Here is a 22,554-nt window from a genome sequence, read left to right as displayed (position 1 = left end):
TGCGTGTATGCATGTGTAGCAGTGCTAGACAGGCTCATCTCTGATAATTCTGGGTGAAATTATAACACGTCAGATGTATAATTGGCCATGAGAACAGAGGCATAAGCTAATGATAAGCATAAGCTAATGATAATTACTTGTTCTTTCCCACAATCAAGGTATAGATCTAGTATATGTGGCTTATAAAACTGTATCTGAGCATAATTCTCAGAAAGAGTTCATCATCTTTCTTCACTCGGCAAGCCTGTTTTCCACTGCATTTACAGTTAGTACCTTGCCTATTCATTTACTGCTTTGTTGATATTCCAATTCTCATTTCCCAAAGGACATTCTAAAACCTCTTCTAATTCTGGAAAACTCTGGAAAGATGAAAATTTATATGTTACTTTGGAATAGGCATTTCTTCCTCAAACTACAAAGAAAACAATGGGGAGTAAGGTTTGAAGAGAAAAAGCCTGGCTTCCCAGTTTACTGCAGGAACCAATCTTCAGAATGGAGCTTTGTTCAAGTGCACCAGCCTTATTCATATGTAAAAGGTCAAACCAAATTCACAAACCAAAATAACATTTCTCTTTTAGCCTCCACCTGGGGTTATTCTGCCTCTGTTCCTCTAAATTGTATGGAAAAAATTGCTAATGACATATTTAGTCTCTCCGTTCAATGACCTTTGTCCACACTTTCTTTAGTGTAGTGCTTAGACCAACTATCAATTATCTGTTGTCCTGTCAGTGTCCCTCTGTCTGATGACCGGGGTATCTCCTAACCTTACACAACAGAAGTTCAACAAATGTCAGTTGAATGAATAAAGAGATGGTAGAGCCTAAAGATGGAGTTTATAAGACTCTTCCAGGATGAAAATCGTAGGGTGATATGCTTAGACTGATAGAGCCAATTTGACATTGTCATTTCCAGACACAATGAAAGACTCCAGAGCCACTATATCTGCATGCAAAGGAATCCTATTACATCCGCAGAATAGATGGCAGGGGGAAGCTAGGACCCTGTGAATGAGCTGACCATAAACTAACTATATGGTATCTATACAAAGGCATCTCTTATTCTCCAAGAATAATTTAAGTCTAAGACATTTTCTAAAGCACCAGTTTTTAGCCAACAATCATAGCCAGAAATTAGAAGAAAAGCTACTATGTAATTACACTGTGATCTATGATCAAAGTCTAATATCTACTTTTTAAAAAATGATAATAGTGCATTTTTCCTTTGATGCACAAGAACAGACCCTATAAATAAATGGATTGTCTCACCAAGCAATTTCTAATGACTGCCAGGAGAGGGCACCCACACCCTATTCATCTACCTAGTATTTCTAGCTGGGGCCCAGGGTCTAAAAGTCCTAAAACAGGCTTAGCAAGGGGCTAAGATTTGATAAGACTATATTACAAGCAACCCCCCTGGGGAGGCGGAGGGCTGTAATTCAAGCTACCACCCAGGGATTCGTAACTTTGCCTTTTTGGTTTCCCAGAGAAAATCTGTTGGTAATTCAAGAGCTTACAGGCTCCATCTAGGTTGAGCCAAGACTAAAAGATGCTTTGTCTGGACCAGTAATGTGATGGACAACTGATTCTCAAAGTATACTGAAGACCTTGCTGCAAGGTACAGGCTTGCAAGGCCCAGCTTCACTGAATAAAGCTTCAGGTGGCAGGAATAAGGGGTATAGAGAAGGTAGAGGAAATAGTCCTTGATGTTATGAGGTTAAGGCACTGCTCTTTCTGAAAACGGATTCTGACTACAAATAAGTAAGTACACCAAAAGATTTTAGGAGACGAGGTTATTAATAAAAAGGAAATTGATTTTTAACCTGGCTTCAATCGATAAAATCAAAACAAATACTGATTTACACTGTATGCACTGTATGAATGCATGTTTTGCAGTTCCCAAAGAATTGCCCCAGTCTTTTTCTCATTGTTCCCAGTAGTCATTCTGGGAAGAGCATTAGAGTTCTCATTGCGTAGACATGAGAACTGAGCCTCTTGGCGGCCAAGTGGCTGGGCAATATAATTGCACAAAATATCTGCATGGCTCTTTGGCCTAAATTAGAATGAAAACTAGTCCGACCACCCTCCACAATCTTCAAGGAAGGAAAGTTGGGTCATTTGGATTCCTTACCAGGTTACTAATTGGTTTGTTGCAGGGCGGGCAGGATGGTCAAGAAAGGGCTCAAAATGTAAAGCCTGCTCTGCTAGGGGCAATCGACAGATGATAAACCCAGAGGTCTTAGTTATGCCTACACCGGCTGGGTTATTGATGACATGCCCTCTTTCTTTATCTACACCAGCAAAATAAACATAGATCATTCCTAGAAGATAACTCGGCTTTAAGTGTCAAGTCAATAGCTATTAATCAATTTTCCATATGGCTCGTTGCTGGAATGCCTAATACATTAATCATGACCCCTTGCCTACATTGTCTTTATCTTCATTTAAATAAATCTTACTTCAAATACGAATACCCTCAATCAAGTTTCCAAACAACCAAGTAGTAACATCCTAAAAATCTGCTATTTCAAAAAATAACTCCGTTAACAAGTCTTAAAAGTTCTCCCGTTACATAAAAGCAGAATGTTCCACACCAAAGTTCAGATTGGTACAACTACACCCATACCTATAATTTAAGGAAGGATTAGGGGATCAAATAAGAATTTCCAAGCAAAACAGACACAGAATAAAAGTACTGACAGTGTGACAGACTAATAAAGAGCAGAATCTACTTCAGAGCCACAATTGTCTACCTGATAATTACTTTCAGCATCTGGGTAAAAACATACTTTATTGTTCGAGCTGGGAAACGTTCACATCAAAAGAAGCCAGACTTAAAAAACAACCAGTCAAAGCCCTGTGCGGAGGTTGAAATCTGCAGTTTAAAAGCATAAGTAGATCATTTGAACGGGGGTCAAATTGTTGCAGTGTTTCTAAATCCACGCCCACACAATAAAGAAGGGAAAGTCAAAGAGAAAAGTCAAAAAGTGAATCTCTTAATGATGAAGTGGGAAAGTGATATTTTGAGAGATGGCTTTTTTCTTTACTTCTACTTGTCTTCCAACCATCAAAATATGGGGCAAGGGTCAGTGGTATGGGGTTGAAAAGGGTGATTCAATATTCTAGCCAGGAATTGTGGACTCACACGGTGGCTATTAAGGGAGAAATAAGAGGGCTCTTTTTTTTTTAATTTTATAGTGTTGAAGATTATTGTTTGGACTCTTGGACTCCTGGGGACGAAGTTTAAGTTGTATGTGCGTACCCCACACAAAGAATGAATGAATCATCGATGACTAGAACCAGATCGAACTTTCAAGGTTACATACTCCAACTGTCAGGGGACAGATCAGGTTGCTGAAGCCCAAAAGGCCAAGGTGACACAGGAGGACATCTGCCACAGGTGCTAGGAATTAATTTAAAATCCTGATCCTCAATCCAGGGCTCTCTCCACTCCATAGGTGGGTCTCTAACCAGGAGTTTGTGAAAAATATGGGTCCCCAGGCCCCACTCGGGACTGAAACATAATCTCCGAGGATACATATGTGTTTTAAACTAGCAATGTTGAAATGCTTTTAAAAATTGAGACTGTCTGCTCCCTCCCTCAATTTCAAAGCAGGAGTTTAATTGCATGGACTCAAGAAAGGCAGAGCTGTCAAGTCAGAGGAAGGGGTTTGCTGTCCCAGTAATCCAAAATCTTTAAGAGCTGAGGTTACCTATTCTTCAAATCAAGAAAGACATAACTTTGATGAAACTTTTGGAAACATGACAGTATTTGAGATTCAGGAAAGATAGGACATCTCTCATTCCTCATGTGTGGGGGGTTTGTTAACATCTGCAACCCCCCACTTGTTCATTTTGCTTTGAATGAAAAAGATCTGTTTTTTCGCTAGATTTCTTCCAGTTTCTTTTTTCACGCCCTTGATCTCTCTCCACCTATCAGATAGTGGCTGATTTTTGTCCTCTACTTCAGTCATAAACTTGGACAAAGCAATTGTGTAATCAACTGAGACTCCTTAAGGGCTCTTGGCACACGCCACTCCTCACTTGGGAGCACATAGGTGGGTCAGTGAATATCGGCTGTGGGTCTGACTTGGCAGCCAAGCAATAAAACCTGTGGTGATGGGCACAATTATAGCTCAGTCCCCGAAACCAAAGATTACACAGTTTGAATAGAAGTGTACAATTTCCAAAGCTATCAACTGTCCCGAAGGCAAATTTAGAAACAATGGATTAAATACAGACACTCATATTCATACAGTGTCCCTTCCAAAAATCCAGTCAGATTAGGATTTATAGTTAAGTGGGAAAAAGACTAAACGACAAGAATTCTTTTTAAGAGATGGTGCTTGCTTGAGAAAGGTCATTAAAAGACTCAAACCCAAGTATAGTGTGAATTTGAGATGCAGAAACCCCATTTTTAAGGTAGTGACAAAAATGGTCTTTGTGCACAGACCCAAGTCTTATCCGGAGAGGAGCTTTCAGATCAGAAATTCCAGAATTCCATTTTAAACATGAGGAGGAGGTGGTCTGCAGAAGCCCTCCAGCAAAACCACAGGAAGTTTGCAGTGTTTCCACTAGAGGTCGGGCATTCCTAATTTTCTTTCTTTCATTTTTTTTTTTTTTTAAACAGTTATTGGACTGACTCCAACCAAAAAAGTAAGAAGAAAAAGGCCTGAAGATTGGATAGATTGGATATAATTTTTAATTCACACTTGATTTTACTGAGATGATTTCAAAGTGAGTCATAAATGGATTTGGGTTTCAGAACAGTACTACTCACTGATGAACCTGAAATGCCCACATGCTGTTTGTGGCAAGCCTGTTCAAGTGGTGGGATGTCACACATCCACTGACAAAATTCCTTAGCTTTGGGGTGAAAAAGGCACATGGAAAAGAAAGATGCCTAAGAGATAATGTGGCTGACGTGACAGAGAGATTATGAATTTAGGATACAGAAAACTTGAATGTGAACACTTGCTTCATGATTTATTAGCTATGTGACACTCGGGTAAGTTACTTGACTTTCTGAAACTTTAGTTTCCTCACTTTTTTTTTTTTTAAATGAGGATACTACCACTTCTTTCACAAGGCTATTATGAGGCTTGGTGGAGACAAAGTTTCAAAAAGCTTTCAATACGGTTTCTAGAAATTTGCAGATGTTGAGAAAATGGAATTTTCTCTTTAAAATTGCATGTGTTCACACTTCTCTAGGTCAATAAAGAACACTGGTCTTAATTGAGCATGTGACACTTTTTTTTTTTTTTTTAAAGATTTTATTTATTTATTTGACAGAGAGAGACACAGCGAGAGAGGGAACACAAGCAGGGGGAGTGGGAGAGGGAGAAGCAGGCTTCCCGCCGAGCAGGGAGCCCGATGCGGGGCTCGATCCCAGGACCCTGGGATCATGACCTGAGCCGAAGGCAGACGCTTAACGACTGAGCCACCCAGGCGCCCCGAGCATGTGACACTTTTTAAAAAAGAAATATAACAGTATTTGTCTATCTATTCAACCATCACCCTCCCTCCTTGTTCTTTTCTTTTGATTTGTTTCCCCATGCTTTGTAAGTGTCAGGTAAGGTGGGTTGAATGAATGAAAGCTCATGACAAACTCTGGCAGCTTTGTAAGGAACAGAATACACTTTAAATGAAAAGTTACCACAATGTACTTGGTTGGTAGGATGATGGAGGAAGGGACTAGGTAGGGCGGGTGGGAGGGAAATGGAAGAGAAAAAGACAGATGTACTAATTTTTATGGTCAGTTTTAGCTTAATACCATCTTTTCTGTTCTCTGATGACTTTGATATACAAGCAGAAGGTAGTGAAATCACAGATACTGAATAGATTCTGTCTTGTTACCACAGTGGTTTTCTTTTTCCTTTTTTTAAAGATTTTTTATTTATTTGACAGAGAGCGAGCGAGCAAGCACAAGCAGGGGGAGTGGCAGGCAGAGGGAGAGGGAGAAGCAGGCTCCTCGAAAGTAGGGAGTCCAATGCGGGACTCGATCCCAAGGGATCCTGGAATCATGACCTGAGCTGAAGGCAGACACTGAGCCAACTGAGCCACCTAGGCGCCCACTACAGTGGTTTTCTAACTAGCATAGAGAATCATCTGGAGAAGTTATTAAGACATAGGTTGCTGGACCTTGGCCCCCAGAGTTCCTGCTTCACTGGTCTAGTGCAGGGCTCAAGAATTTGCATTTCTAGGAAGCTCCCAAGTGATTCTGAAGCTGTTGTCCAGGACCACACTCTGAGAACCAGTGGTTTAGCACAGCCACAGAATTTACAATCCAACTGTGGGAAAGAGAAGGGAATCATAAGAAACCTAGGCTCTAGTTCTCGATCTTCCATTAATTCCCCAAGTGATGGGGAAGGTCATTACCTGTCACACCTTCCTTCATTTGCTCACTTGTGAAAGGAACAATGTCTGTTTACCAATGAGGCCAAATGAGGGTCAAAAAAGAAACAGGTAAATTAAAACTTTGAAAAGTTAGAAAATCCTCTGTAAGAACAAAGTATCATGATAAACAATTCCAAACAGCATAGGACAGTAAATTTGCCTTGTCAACCTGAGAACATCAGGGAATGCCCAGATTTCTGGTTGAGTGTTTCTGTGTGTGTCTGTGAGGGTGTTTCTAGATGAGATTAGCATTTGAACTGGGCTCACTAAAGTAGATTGCCTTTTCCAGTGTGGGTGGGCATGGACAAAAAAAAAAAAAAAAAAAAAAGTGGTAGAGGAAGGAGGAATTTGCCCCTTTTCTCTGCCTACTGCTCAAGCTGAGGCATCTCATCGTATCTTTTCCCATCCTCGAACTAGGGTTTACATCATAGACTCCTCCTTGTTCTCAGGCCTTCAAAGCAAATTGCCAAATCACCCCACCAGCTTTCCTGGGCCGCCAGCTTGTAGGCGACAGTTAGTGGGGCTTCTCAGCCTCCATAACTGCATGAGCCAATTCCTCATAATAAATCTCCTTTTATATTCTATTGGTTTCTGTTTCCCTGGAAAATGCTAATACACAGCCATTACTTAAGAGGTTTTCTAAAAATTAGTGAGTGACAGTCCTAGGTTCTATTCTGGGTTTGGCCTCTGACCTACTCTGGATACACACTTGACCTTTCTGGGCCATAGTTTTCCAACCAGCAAAGATTTTAAAAATGATCTCTAAGGTCTTTCAAATCTAAAAATGCATGGGTCTATGGTCAGAACATGAACAGGGACTGGGGCTCCGGGCAAGTCTCAATACAGGGAACACCAGAAGCTGGCATGGATCACCCAGCAGTAACCTGAGGGGCATGAGCTTTGCCCACACTTCAGTATTAACCAGTCACAGAACCCAGGTGTGCCCTAGCCCCTGCCAGCCCTCAGCAAGAGCTCTCCAACATTCCAAAATCAGGCTCCACACTAGCTATCATTATGATACAGTAAACATCATCACTGGAGAGGTACTAAAGCCCTATACCATCCACTCAGTTGATTAATGCTTGAGATTCTGCTCTAAAATGTCTCGCATTGTGCCCTCCCCATACACCCCACTGCCACTGTGTGTCATCGTCACTGTGCAGCTCAGGCCCTCACATCTCTCACAGGGACTACTTCTTAATTGGATCCTACTCCCCAGCACCATCATGCAGCATAACCTGCCAAAAGGAGCTTCTTACAGGACAGCTCTAAGCATATCATTCACCTGCTCAAAATTCTTTGATGGTGCTCCCGTCCCTGTCAAGGCCTCCGACGTTCAGAGGCCAGCCTCTATTTCAACCTCCTCCTACTGTTCCCTTATGTTCCTCGTGGCTCCAGCCACAAAGTGAAGCCCCCAAACCATTCCAGTCCCCCCAATATGTCCTGTGCTTTCCGGCTCCCAAGCCTTTGCTCATTCTCTTCTTTTTGCCCTCTATCTTTGCCTGGTGAAATCCTGCCAATTCTACTCCTTCTATGAGCTTTGCCTCCTCGCCCCCCCCCCACCCCCACAGACATATTCTTTCCTCTCTTTGCACAGCCTTTTGATTCACCTGATATAAAATTTCATGAGATTTACGGTGTGACTGGCATTGCAGCTCTTTGAGTTCATTTCCGTGTCTCACACAAGATCATGAGGTTTTCGAGGACGGGGTGGAACCTTATTCACCGCCTCTGTCCTTGAGTTCACTGCAGAGGGGTGAGCTCCTGAGCCCTAGAACAGTCTGTCTGGATACAGAACGTTGTCACTGTAACATGAACAAGCTTGTACAGGACTCGCATTATGTCTGCACAATGAAAGTAGTGTTAGGTTCATATGCAATTTTCCAAGAATGTTAATATTTTGTACAACCAAGGAATAGCCACTAAACAAAACATGCTCAAACAACAGCAGAATGTAGCATCCAGCAGAGAGAATGATGCTCACATTCCTCTTCACTCAGGCTGGAATGTGATCTGTCATGGAAATGCTTTTCTTTTCTATTTATGATTTCAGGGCATTTTATCTTTGTCTCCAAAATTCAACAACTTTTTTTTTTTCCCCTAAAATGCTCTTTGTCAAGCCTTCAACCTTTTTCTGTTCAAGATAGAGTACTATATTGGAGTGCTATTTATTTTTCAGTATTGTTATTGCTTTTGTGAATGCCCTGGTTACAAAGTCAAATAGGTTTTGAGTGATCGGCACACAAGCCCTGTCACTTCTGGAACGCAATTCGGCAGCATGCGAGGATTTTAAGGAATGCTCCTTATTCTGTAACTGCATTGTTACATAAATGTTTAGACTAGTACTCAACCAGGCACAGAAGTCAGACTGCTGTTCCTAAGAAAGGAACCATTACCAAGTCCCTCAATACAATTCCCTTGCATGTCAATTACTCGGCCAGTTCTCAAGGAACTAAAACTCAGAGAGGCAGGGATGGAACTGTTCTGCCAGACTCCAGCAGTGCCGAAGGAAATGCTCCCGGGGACGACAGAGCTGCCCCGGGCTGCCGCTAGAATACAAGTGACTCAGTTTTCCTGGAGAGCTGAGGGTGTCTGGAGAGTGCTAGTGCCAGAGGCCTCTGGGCTTCCGAAGAGGGAGGGGACATCTAAGGGAAAGCAGCATAGACAAGGGGAAGGGAAAAAAAGATAAAAAGAGAGGTGGGGGGCAGGCCTCCCTCGGAGTCCTGAAGGACTTGGAGGTTGGGGGTGTTGAGCAATGTAAGGAAGTTCCCTGCACCCCAAGGGCAGAACCTGGGCCTCCCATCCCTACTTCAGCCACCTTTTTTTGTTTTACATATGGGGCCTCCTCTGCCACATCTATTTGAAGTAAGAGTACTGCAGCTTTAAAAGAGAGGGAAAGAAGGTTTGAAAATCCCTGTATCATATCCAGCTGGCTATTCCCCAATTCTGCCTGAGGCTGGCCTTCAGCAGAAAAATAAATCAGTGCTTACAAAAGATCTACTCTATACAGAACGCTGTTGGGGGGGCTCCCAATTCCCGGCTCTAATCATTCTAAAGCTGTCTAAAAAAGACTTCACTTTTTACCAACTTTACTCGCTCATTTGACTATTTCTCCCCCTTCACAGACCCTGCGAGGCAGGTCAGGAGCTTGCAGAAGTGCAGGCAGCATGCAGAGTGGACCCTCCAGCCCCACAGCCAGTGCTCAGGACAGAAGAGAAGCCGTGGATCCCCAGAGTTCCAAATGCGAAGCCAGACACCTGATACTCCTGAGGTGCTGATGCTCTCTAGGAGGACGTCACTTCTCCTCTCTGGTCCGTGTCCTCACTACCAAGTGTGGTCAGACTGATGGTCTTTACTGTTCTTTCTGACTCCCAGGAGTCCAGGCAGAAAAAGGGTGCTGTGTTCCTGAGTGGAGGGAAAGGCAGAGCAAGCAGGTGTAAAGCACATGCCTCCTGGATCCATGCAGAGGCAAACACACGGGCCCTCCAGACAGACGATTTCTCTCCAATTCATGCATACTAAGGAACACGTGGAAAGAAAAAGGAAACGAAGACATTCTGAGTGCTGATATAACTTAGCAGAATGGAACAGAATACATCTTTAATTCCCTTGAAATAACAACTCCTAACAACCCAAAAGGTAATTTCAGACCTTTCCAAAGTCCTTTCAAAGTCTAGAGGTGAGTCTCCGTGTTGCAGGGAAAAGACGTGTGTGGAAGTTTCTTTAGAGCAGTTAGAGAGAAAATAGCAGGCGTTGGATTTACAGACAGTCTCTGGGCAATGAACAATCTGGCACCTTCTCCTTCTGGTATTGATTCTTGCCTCAGACAGACGATGAAGGCCTGCCGAAGAAAGTGTGTGGTCCCAGGGGTTGCTCAGGCTGGGCGTGAGCTCTCCTCCAGCATCCTGCCCCGGGCTTCTCAGCCGCCCCTCCTGCGGGCAGCCTAGCTGGCTTCATCTGCACACATCTGGAGGTACCAACCCCTGGGCTACCCGCATGGCACGCAGCTTCACCACCGGTTTCTGTTCCCAGAAATTGATTTAAAACAGTCAGAAGGGTCTCTGACATTAGGCACCCTTCAAATAGCAACATCTGAAATAACAAACCACTTATCTGAAATCTCCAATGCTGCTGCCTTCCAGATATTGCTAATGCCACTATCTAACCACCCCTGGCATCCTAATAACCCATTTACTGAGCATCTACTTCAGGCCAAAGGTTGTTTCTGTATTAATCTTGGTGATGCCCCCAGATAGTGTGAAGAAATGGACGCTCTGACATTAAATAATTGCCCAAAGTTACATAGCCTATAGATCTGATCCTTGAACCCAGGTACATGACTTAAAAGACAAAATTAACTTACAGATGTCACAGGGGTAAGTGGTGATGACTCTCCACATCTGCTTTCCCCATTCCTCCAGCTCATCCTCACAACACATCCTCTGCTACTGCCCGGGGAGAGGGCCAAGTAACTGAAGCTTTCAAACACTAAGGGGTCCAGAAATGAAAGAAACCGGGAAAGCTGGGGGCAGACAAGGAAAGTTGAACCAGGAGACAGACTTTCAGGCCAAAATTTTTTGTCTTTTCCCTCTCCTCTTGCCAGAAATTCTACCAATTATGTTCATTTTCACAATTACAAAAAGAAAATGGAAAATTGCTTCTTGGGAGTTAAGGCTCGAATTACCATGTACCCCTTAGTATAAACGTGTTCAATCAATCAGAGTGTGACCTTCTCACTGCAAGGGAGAGTGGAGACCACCTGCCCTGCCTGAATGGGAGTTCTGATTCAGAGTGGACAGAGTGAGTTGTCAGTTAACAAAGTACCATGGTAGGGCATCAGAGTACTGGAGGGCCCCGAGGACAGAAGTTAGAGACAGGGAGGCTGCAACACGGGGTGCCAGGGAGATGACTCTTGTCAATTTCCAAACTGCTCCCTTCTTTCCCTCCCCCTCCTTGCAGTACCAACTCCCACTCCCCAAACACAAGCTGGTCAGACTAGTACTATAGTCCAGCTGCAAATGGAGGTAACATGGCACTTGGGAACCTAGGCACTACTTGGGATGTTTTTACATAAAATATGTAATTTGAGGGGCGCCTGGGCGGCTCAGTATTTAGGCGTCTGCCTTCGGCTCAGATCATGATCCCAGGATCCTGGGATCAAGTCCTGCATCAGGCTCCCTGCTCAGTGGGGAGCCTGCTTCTCCCTCTCCCTCTGCTGCTCTCCCTGCTTATTCTCTCTCTCTCTCAAATAAATAAAATCTTGAAAAAAATAAAACATGTAATTTGGTTCTAAACAAATGAATATATACCCATCATATTGCTAAAGGTGAGGCTACCAAGAGACATTGTGAGTAGCCAGCCAACAGATGCTAAGTACACATGCCCCAAACAAGCTTGATGGTATTAATCCAAAGGAAAGTAGGGAGTGGGGAATCCGCTTAAATTCTTCATTCTTAATAGGAGCTGTTTCTAAATGTAGTTGAGAAGAAGAACCGTGGAGAGTGGCTTCCACTGCTTCACTTTAATTATTGGTTTCTCCCCAAAATAAGACTCAACAGAAAAGGTATACAGAACCCCAATTTTGATCGCATGGTGGGCTATTAAAATGAGATTTTGCCAACTGACTTTACTACTCTCACACTTTTAAATACCCACCTAGAAGTTATCCTAACAGACATAGGAGCAAACATGAATGACCAGGCTTTGTAAACAGTGAAGTACAATCCCGTAGGTGTTACCAGGGTGGCTGTGAGGGCAGCATGAGGTCCAAAGGGATGAGGAGCACCAAGCCAGCTGGAAGAGTCTGGCCATTCCTATTGAGCTGGTGACTCTCCAGTTATCTTTCAGGGCTTTTCCTTCTCTGTGTGCAAAATGGAAACATTCCATTGCTCACATTCATCCATCTCAAAAGTGCATGAGTCCTTAGAACTTCCCTAACCACTTCATTTAGCATTCATGAGAAGTGATTGCCCAAGAGGCACCAAGAGTAGAGGAAACTCACAAAGCTAGTGAGCACTGGAGTCATGATTATTAGATCAAGGTTTCCAAATTCTTCAACCTGTGCTCTGATACCCTGGTTTAAGAGTCAGGTACCACCACACAGAGGTGGTGAAATGGGCTATAAGTGTACAAACATAAATCCTTTATGGGACAGCCTGACCAACATACTAATGCCAACAATCAGCTGACATTCGACTTCTACAGTTTCTACTAAACAGAGGTGATAGAATATGGTAATATAATATGATAGATTTCTGACACATTTATAAGCTAGTAGAGTAGTTGTTCAAAGTTGAATCTGCATTTTTATGCATATTATTTTCACACTGAATATTCTGAGCTCTGGTTTATTTATAGGTGGCCTTAACCAGGCACATTTAAAATAAAGAAAATCAAGATTACCTGCAAAGAAATTCTGCTTAGAACAGCTTTAATATTAATTAATGCCACACAAAAAAAATGGATCCAGTTGGCTTTAAAAACATTGAGTAAATAAATGTCTGATAATCTCTAAAATGACTTGCAGCTGGAGAATGCCTAACTGCATCTCCTCACAGCTTAACAAAATGCATTTCTCCAAGATAAATCTACTCTTCTGACTAAGAGCTGAAGAGAAGGAAAAAGATTATTCATGGTTGGCTTGGACTTCAAGATGATACAAAATCATATATATAAGAGGTTAATTTTGAAAGGCCAGGACTCATGCCAACCCACTTTATTCAAATTGATTTCTGGCTTTGAATAAATTAACAGAGTAAGAGGATGAGAAAATATAAAAATCGTGGAAATAGTAACAGAAATATTTCTACTAGAAGGGTATCCCACAGTCAGCCTACTGATTTTTGGTGCAAAAAAGACAAAAATCACTGTACCTCCTCTCTATGCTGACATGTTTCGTTTCTGCGGGAGCTCTGGGAGTACAAGTAGCAATGTCTTGTGTTGACAATACACCCAGTTTCATCAAGAGAATCCTGGACAGTCAGAATAGGGTCAGATCACCAAGGGACTTAAATCCCAAAGGAAGAACTTAAGAGTTCATCCTACAAAACCATGTCATCCATCTTCCCTCAGACTGCAAGCTTGCTCAGTGCAAGAACAATGTTCCTTGGTACCTAAGGCCCTAGGTGTAAAAGTTCAGTGGACACTTGTTGGATTAAAGAAGAAAAAATAAATTACTAAAGAATATCAGGAAGTGTAGTAAGACTTCAAATAACTTGGCAAAAACTATGAGGGAAAGTTTACAGTTGGAGTTTGTTAGCAAAGTGGGAAAGAGTAGCGTATGGGAGAAAGCCTTCTAGAAGAGGTAATATCTTGAGTTAACCTTTGAAAAAAGAAGGTGGTTTGGCTTTGTGGGGTGATTTCTAGAGCTACTTCTGCTATTAAACTATCTGAATTCTGGGAAAAAGAAGCAATTAAGTTTTCTGGACAGTAACAGCCGTGTATAAAATGAGAAGAGACAATGTATAAAGGATTTTCAACTCTAACAATTTGATTAAAATAGCTGATGTTCGTAAAGATGTAATCGAATTCAATTGTAGTACACAGACTATATTTAAGGAGGAAATTATAAAATAAATATTTTTAAGACTGTCATTTACAATTTTTAATCTTTTAAAAGCATCAGCACTTTGTTAACTTTTGCCATGTTAACTTTTGCCATCCCTTCTCCAAAAATCACTTTTTTTTCTCCCTACTTTGTGTTCCCACATCAAGCCATGCCTCCTGTGTTTTAGGACATTCCTATAATCCCCTTCTAGAAAAGATGCTCACAAAGTCCTGGGAAGGACAGAGAAAAAAGTCCATCCAAACATGTCTTCCTCCCAATCTTCATCTTCTTATTTCAAGGAGCAACTTAAAATATTACATGCTCCAAATAGCTTTCTGTGAAAATGTCCAGCTTAGGGACCCTCCTGTGTGCTTGGATACTGCCGTGTGTACTCCCAGCATGTCCCTGACCCGCTCTACGTACTTATTTGTCTCCCTGTTACAATATAAACTCATGCGAGAAGGGGCCTAGTGCCCTGGCCCGCTTCCCACTTTATTACTAGTTCCTTGCACTGTAATTGGCACATCGTAAGCATCCCGAATGCTTTTTTGAATGAAGAAGAAAATGAATGGGAAAACAGAGGCCTGGATAAATATGTGTGTAGGGGAATGCAATTCATTCCGGGCAAATTCTCTTGCCAAGGAAGTAAAAAAAATGGAGCATGGAAGGGACCTCAGAGATCATCTGGTCCAACCCCCTCATTTTCCAGAAGCCAAGTAATCTTGGCATGGTGCCCCGTGAAATAGAATATTTCAGGAAACATGCAAAAGAATATTAGGAAAACCAAACATTCTAATAAGTGAGGATACCAGCCCACACAATCTGCAAGTGGAACTTAAATAATTAAAAAAAATTTCACGGCGCTGATTTTATTTGGCCTTTATTACTGCCTTCAGCGAGTCCACTTATTACCTAGCGGTGTCAAGTCTACATCATGCAGGCTCAATTACTTAGTATGTAGATCAGGCAAGATTCTCCCTTGTCTCCCTCCTGTGTTTCTCTAGCCTTTCAATGCTCATTAGCACCTCCAACAGAAGGCTGAGGAAATGAAACTCCAATTTATCAATGTCAACTGTTGAACCAGCAAATTGCATCAATCCCGCCCCCACATGGAAGTGTTTGGACAATTCTGAATCCACAAGATGTTGGCAGCTGTGTTCCTATGGTTCAGTAATTGCATTGTTTCCTACTGTGCTCTACGGGTTGTGAAATGAATTTATTAAATAACCAACACAAAAGGAACATGGGGTGGGCTAGTGGAAACAGCTCTGGGCTGGTGTTGGGATTCTGTCTTTACAGTCTCCCACTTTGACCACCAGCCTTGACAATAGTTTTTCCGGTCCTCAGCTCCTAACTGTTTAAGAAGACAACTCTGCCCTGGGTAGTAAAGAAATCTACGGTATCTAAAATATCCTGTGCTTTTCACCCCATGTACAGATTTAACACTGATCATATTCTCTATCTACTGGAACCTAGTATGCTTACTTTCAGCTCAAATTATGCCCTTTGTGTATAATATCCATGACATGAAAACGGTACACCATTCTTGATAGGATGCACTAGGATCTATATGTCTAACTGGCCACGTCATACTGGGAGACAATGGTTGGAAAAGGAAAACTGAAGGGCGCCTGGGTGGCTCAGTTGGTTAAGTGTCTGCCTTCGGCTCAGGTCATGATCCCAGTGTCCTGGGACTGAGCCCCATGTTGGGCTCTCTGCTCAGTGGGGCATCTGCTTCTTCCTCTCTCTCCGCTGCTCCCCCCTGCTTGTGTTCTCTCTCTAATAAATAAATAAAATCTTAAAAAAAAAAAAAAGAAAGAAAGAAAAGGAAGGCTGAGTCCAGGCACATGAAAAACATAATGGAGGAATTTAAACATCCAATTCTATGGTCTTTGGTAAGTTTGCCAGTTGGCATTTTCCTAGTTGTCTTAGGTTATTAAAACTAGTTGGTGTTTTGTAAATCTAGGCTGATACTGGCTGTGTGACAGACGGAGAAAGATTTTTAAACGAAGATGGAAAACATACTTGGTATGCTATTCCAGCTATCAAAGAAGAAAAACAAACAAGATAATAAAATCAACCCTATTCAGTTAAGTCTTAAGCCAGCCTCTGAATCTCAGAAGACAGGCAGGGTTTGAGAGTTCAGAGAATGTCTGCAGAGGGTCAGGCTGCTGAGGGGTAGATGGAAAGTCTCCTTGGCTCCCTGGTTTTAGCTGGGCCCTAAATAGCACAAGGTCTCTTGGGCTGTTGGGTTATTTCTCCTGGACAAAGAGAGGAGGCTAAGTGAAGCTGAGACCGGGGAAGACACCTTCTCTTCAATTGGGAGTTAAACACTCACTCAGGGCCCTCATTTTAGCCTCAATTGTTTTCCCATTCTTTCTTAAAAAGCAAATAATAATAACAATAATAATGCTTTCTTTCAAACTAAAAAGCAGAATTTCACTTCTTCCCAATCTCCCTACCCAATTATTTTATAAACAGGGCTCAATTCGGATCCACCATCATTCACTGCAATCTACACACAGCCCAGTGGTTCTGGCCAGGTGGTCTAATTGCTGGCAGATAATCTACCATCAGGTGATCATCTCCACAATGGGGATCGTGGCTGTTAAAGTTTCAGATAATGTATGTAAAGCACATGGCCCAGTGATGAATGTACTAGAGAAGTCCATCACACCCAGGCTTGGAGTTCTATTTCCCAATCTCTGATTTACACATCATAAAAACCTTGTGAGGTAGGAATTATGGTCACTATCTTGCAGACAGAGAAATTAAGTGGCTACCCAAGGACATGATGCTAGAAAGGAAAAGATTTAGGAACTAAAATCGGGACTGGCTTCACTCCAAATTGCACCTGCTCTCTGCAACAAGATGTTGGTGTAAATCTCCACGATATTTTGTTCTTTCTGGACTGACTGGGTGGTGATGTCCTACAAGGCACCATTCCAAATACATTAACATCCTGTTTTGCCATTTTCCCCCCTTTCCTAAAAAAGTGGAATGGAATATGTACATAGGGGTTTATTATTGGAGTTATATATTCTTGGATTCTGGCTAAATGCAAATTTACTTTTTTTATTCTAATTAGGAGCCCTCCAGCCCATTGCAGGTCAACAGCCTGATGAGCAGCACAGTAGAGGGTGTTTTTTTTAAAAGTCACACTCAGTGCTGCACTGAGAGCTGGGGATCAGCACTCCTGGCCTACCTAGAATGTGCTGTGGTCTAAGACAGGAGGCCAAGGTTCAAGCTCACTTCAGGCTCAGGGCTGGGGCCAAGAAACCTGTATTCCCAACTCCTATCTGCTGTAGCAAGTCATTTCCTCATGTGGGCCAAGTGTTCCCATCTAGAAAATGGTGGGTGTGGACTGGCTGATATATTTTTTAAAGTTATGTTTACTGAGGTATAACTTATAGACAATAAAATTCAACCCCTTGATACAATTTGATGAGTCTGACAAAGGTTTACAGTTTTATAACTAGAGGCACAATTAAGACACAGAAAATTTCCATCACCCCCTCACATTTCCTCATGCCCCTTTGCAGTCAATCCCCTTCCCAGGCCCCAGACTTTTCTGACTTGACTTCTGTCCCTATAGTTTTGCCATTTCCTGACCCACACATAAATGACAAAGCATGTAGCCTTTCATGGCTGGCTTCTCTCACTTAGTGTGACACTTTTAAGATTCATCCATATCAATGAATTCATCAAATCAATAGCTTGCTCCTTCTTATTGCCATCCGTTGCATGGATATGACACTTTGTTTATCCACTCAATAGCTGACACACACTTGGGTTGTTTCTAGTTTTTTGCTAATATGAATAAAAGTATTGCAAACGTTGGTGTACAGGTCTTTATGTGGACATACATTCCATTTCTCTCACATAAATACTCAGGAGTGTGATAGCTGTGCCATTTGTTAAGTGGATGTGTTTAACTTTCTTACAAAGTGTCCCATTGTCTCCCAAAGTGGCTGAACCATGTGGCATGCCCACCAGACCCACATGGACTGGTTGGTATTTAATGGGTAGCCTCAGCTAATGACCGCGATGTCTATCCACGTCCCATTAACGTGTGGACTCTTGCAGCTCAGGAGCCCCCACAGCACCGAGGGCAGACGCAGAGTGAGTACAGGAACTCAATGTCGAGAGCCCTTCCAGCTTTGATAGTCTGCCATTCTGTTGTCTCCTCTGGACATCTTATCCTGCGATGGCGGGCACCAAGTAACAGCTTCAGGTTGAAACCACCATAATTTGGAGACAGACCCCACAACTACCACCTACTAGCTGTATAAGGAAATCTCACACGCCTGGTTTCCTCTTTGCAAACCGGGGGTGATAATTATCTTCCTCCCAGGCCGTTGGAGGATTAATGGTGGACGTGCTTGGCACATAGTAAGTACTCAGTAAACAGCTTCTACAGTTAACGACCGGCGTGGCTGATAAGGAAGTGGTAGGTGATAAACTTGATCCCCTTCCCAAGGTCCCCACCAAGGTCCCTAGCGACCTCCATCTGGAGGTCCCCGTGTTCCATCACCAGTTTCAAGGTCTCCCTTTCACATTAGGATGGTTTATTCACTCCTCCATTCATTTATAATGTATGCGTATGTGTGTGGTATGACATAGAGAGAGATGAACAAAAAAGACACAGCTCCCCCCTTGCCGAGCTTACCGTTTAATAAGCTCCTGTTAACTGATGTGTAGAAAGACACAGGGCAGAAGGTTTGCCGTGGGCAAGAAGAAAGGCAGAGTGCCTGGACCAGCATTCTAGATCACAGCAAAGCAGCTTAAAGTGGGAGCACTTATGGGATTTCAGCTCTGATTTTCAGTTTATTCAGGGAAATATATATTGTGGGTCTAGAGGTTTCCTGAGTGCTCATGTGTGTGCATAAGAGGGAGAGGGGAGAGGCGAGAAAGGAGGATGAGGAATGCACCGATGGGCATCTGAGCTCTGAATAATGCATTGACACGTTTCATTTTAAGCACTGTTTGTGTTCCATCCCACCCCCAGCCCCGCCCCCCGCAAGCTAATTACCTCGCCATTTTGAGCACCCAGCTGTTGCTGTCTGAAACCTGACCTTCACTGTGAAGAGGCTCACAGCTGCAGTTAACTGCCTACCTAATAACGCAGGGGCTCTTATCCGCGTCGTACCTCTCCTTCCCTCCACCAACTTAGCGAAATAGGCTGGTTCCCCTAGTTCCTTCTCCCCAAACCATCTGCCTCTCAGATAAAAAAAAAAAGAAGAGCCAGAGGCAAGGGCATTATAGGGGAGCCGGTCAGAATGCAGAATCTCAGGCTGCCTTTAAACCAACCGGGTCAGAGTCTGTTTTAACAAGAGGCCTGGGGAATTTGTAGGCACATTAAAATTTCAGAAGTGCCGGAATGGGACATAAATCCCAAAGAGTTTTCATTCATTCCATTCAAGAACCTGACCTAAGAATATGAGAGGGCCAAGCTGATCAGGACAGTACAATATTGGAAAAGCAGTGTGGTGTGAAGGAAAGAGCCAGCCCCCAGTGAGCCTCACTTTCTGATATCTGTGCCCTTGTGTGGTCCCCTCGAACAGAGTCAGGTCTGTGTTCAGCGCTGACAGCATGAAACTTGTGTAGTGAGGTCATAAAAGGCATTTAACGTTTTCCTGCCTCGGTCCCTTGGATCACCTGCTCTGGGGGAAGCTGGTCACTACGTTGTGGGCACTCTGAAGAACTCGTGGAGAGGCCCACACGGAGATGAACTGAGGCCTCCCTCTGGTGTCGGCACCAACTGGCCAACCACGTGAGTGCGCCCACCTGCACGTGGAACCCTCGGCCCCAGTCAAGCTGGCAGTTGAATGTACATCTGACATCATATCTGCAACTCCATGAGCGGCCTCAAGCCAGAAGACCCCAGCTAAGCCAATCCTAAATGCCTGCCCCCAAGAAACTGTAGGAGATAATAAATGTTCAATGCTGTTTTAAGCCACCACGTCTTGGGATAGCTGGTTACTCAGCCATTAATAACCACCTCAAGGACAGAGCACTGGGTCTGAGCCTGGGCTCCCCCAACTGGTGGTGGATCTCCACGGTCACATCACCTCCTTGGTGTCTCAGGCGCCTCCTCTGGAAAAAGAGCAACTACAGTTTATCAGATCTCTGACACCTCTGACTAGAAAGATGCACTATTATTTTATATATCACTAAGACAAAAAGTGCCACCGAATTCCGACATCATCAATTCTAAAATGCATATGAATTTTAGAGATGTAAAATGGATGAAATACGGTGTTATACTTGTTCTGCCCACCACACAGAGATGTTCTAAGGATCAATGGCGTTACAGATGAGAAGGCACCTGGAGGGGCTGACAGGCAGCATCCTGAAGCACCTCGGCTGGAGGAAGCGGAATGACAGTATGGCTCCAGACCAGCTAATTAAACTGGCTCCGCTGGGCTTCGTCACCTGTCGCCTCAGGCGCCTATCACCATTTATGCTCAAAATGACTGTTACAAAGCCCAACTGAGGGGGCAAAAGTCAAGGAAAGCCATTTGTGGCAGTGCTCCCTAAACGTGCTCGGGCCTAAGAAATCACCTGGTGCATTTGTTAAATATACACCTGGGCCCCTTGCTAGAGACTTTGATTCAGCAAATCTGAAGCAGGCATTGGATCCATATTGTAACAAGGCCCCCAGGCCGTTCTTGTGAACACACAGGTTTTCAAACATGGATTGAAACACGGTGATATCCATCCACTTACTGATATTTTTCCTTGTATCAAATCATAATAGAAAACTGCAAACCTGGACTCCTTAGCTATGTCCCCATATTAAAAAATGCCTTCGACCCAGTATAAGATTTTACCGAAGGTCAATGTAAAAAAGCCCTCTCTCACTGTCCATCAAATAAAGAAAGAAAAAAAAAAAAAAAGCTGTCTCACCCACGAGAGTTTGCCATTGGCTGGAAAACTTACGGAAGCTATGGAAACTTCTATGCTTCAATATTTACAGTACAAAAATCAGCATAATAAATATATTAAAGACTAGATCTCCTGACAGGCTGACCTGCTTTCTTTTTTATCAGTCAATGCAAGTTGCTAGGCAACCAATTTTCCCTTTTTTGCTTAGACTGCCAGGAATCTTTCACCTAAAATTCATGCCCCCAAACAAGAACAATACTAACAATAGTTCTATACCTTGATCAAAAAAAAAGCAAACAAAAATCCAGTTGCTGCTAGACAAAACTTCTTGTGAGGTTTCGGCTCTGTCCTATATTTAATGTGTATACTCAGGTCTTTTTTCTTTCAAGACCTTCGAGTCCTTTTGGAAGGTAGGAAAGGGAACACATTTTACAATCAGTCCTGTTAGTTTTGTTTTGTTCTGTTTCTCATCACATTTAGATTCAGCGACCACAACCCAGTTTCCAGCAACACTTCAAGTTGCGTGGGCTTTCTCCTCTCATGCCAATCCCTTAACACAGCAGGAACGCTAACTGTATCTTGGCAAGGAGACTCTATTTCCTATTCAAGCCAAATACTTAAGAGAATAAAGAGAAAATAATTTTAGAGCATCTCTAAAAAAGCTCTTCTTGTCTTTCTCTGGTGGATAATAGAATATTCTGACAATCTGACCCAACTATGGAAGCACAGAAAAGCCAGTAAGATCCTTCCCGACAAAAAAAAAAAAAAAAAATTGAAACAAAAAACAAAAAAACCGCAAACAAAACACCCCTTGCACTTCATTTTTAAACATCTTACTTGTGTGCCTTCAGTTCTGCAACAGAAATTCATCCTTGACCTGAACTTTGAAATATCCTACAAACAATAATTAAGTGGCTAGCACCCCGCTGTGTAAAGGGCATTTTCTGACAGATGGGAAACCAAGCCAGAGCACGGGAACCATTTCCACTCTTCCCCAGCCTCCCACAGCAAGAAGATTAGGGGCAAGGATTTCCATAGCCGTCCTTGGAAATTGGAGTGCATGCAGAATCCCAAAAGGACATGCCTACATTATCAATCCTTCAGAGTACAGACTAGTGTTACTCAGTATTGTCCCAGTGAGTATTTCCAACCTTCATGAATTGTTTCATACCATGCTGGCTGCCCAGGCTGACTTTGCCCTGTTTTCTGGGGAAAGATCTTTTTACTCTGTGAAGTCCTTCAGGCTGCCATTCTCCTCCCACCAGGGCTAATCCCACTGTCATCTGTCTTCCCATGACACTCACAACACCACACCACCATTGGTTGCCTCATCTGTTTGTCTCTATGGCTGGATTGAGCTGCTTGAGGTCAACGATCCCAATTAACTTCACCTTTGAATCACAGGACCAATCAGACTGTCTGGTACACAGCAGGTGCTTGGGCAATTTGTGTAAATAAGAGAATCTAGCTCAGGGCCTCTGAGGTCCCTCAGATTCTCTGATTCATGCAAATAAGGACATCAGGTCCAAAGAAGTGAAGTGATTTTTCCCAGAGTCACACTGGAAAAAGAAAGAAGACACACAAAAATCCAAATTCTCTCCTTCCCAACCTGTGGTTTTCCAGGCTTCCTCCTCCTCTGTGTGACCCTTGCCGCTCAGGCCTCCCAGCTGAGCCTCCCCCTGCGCCACCATTTCTCAGCCAGAATGAGGTTCCCAGGGAAGCCTTCCA

The 22,554-nt window shown here is 43.1% G+C and overlaps 1 protein-coding gene across 2 annotated transcripts in view; it reads right to left on the bottom strand.

Annotated features, from left to right (window-relative positions):
* The window catches only part of MB21D2 (Mab-21 domain containing 2), a 112,511-nt gene that overhangs the window by 13,287 nt on the left and 76,670 nt on the right, over positions 1 to 22,554 (bottom strand). The window contains exon 2 of one of the 2 annotated variants that reach the window (XM_032406905.1): positions 9,650 to 9,797. The exons of the other annotated variant lie outside the window; for it this stretch is intronic. The gene's annotated coding sequence lies outside the window, so the exon portion shown is untranslated. The remainder of the gene's footprint in view (positions 1 to 9,649; positions 9,798 to 22,554) is intronic. 2 annotated transcript variants of the gene reach the window in all.

The sequence above is a fragment of the Phoca vitulina genome, unplaced genomic scaffold (assembly GCF_004348235.1).
Source record: "Phoca vitulina isolate PV1807 unplaced genomic scaffold, GSC_HSeal_1.0 scaffold8, whole genome shotgun sequence".
Classification (NCBI taxonomy): Eukaryota; Metazoa; Chordata; class Mammalia; order Carnivora; family Phocidae; genus Phoca; species Phoca vitulina.
This window is presented reverse-complemented; position numbering and strand designations above follow the sequence as displayed.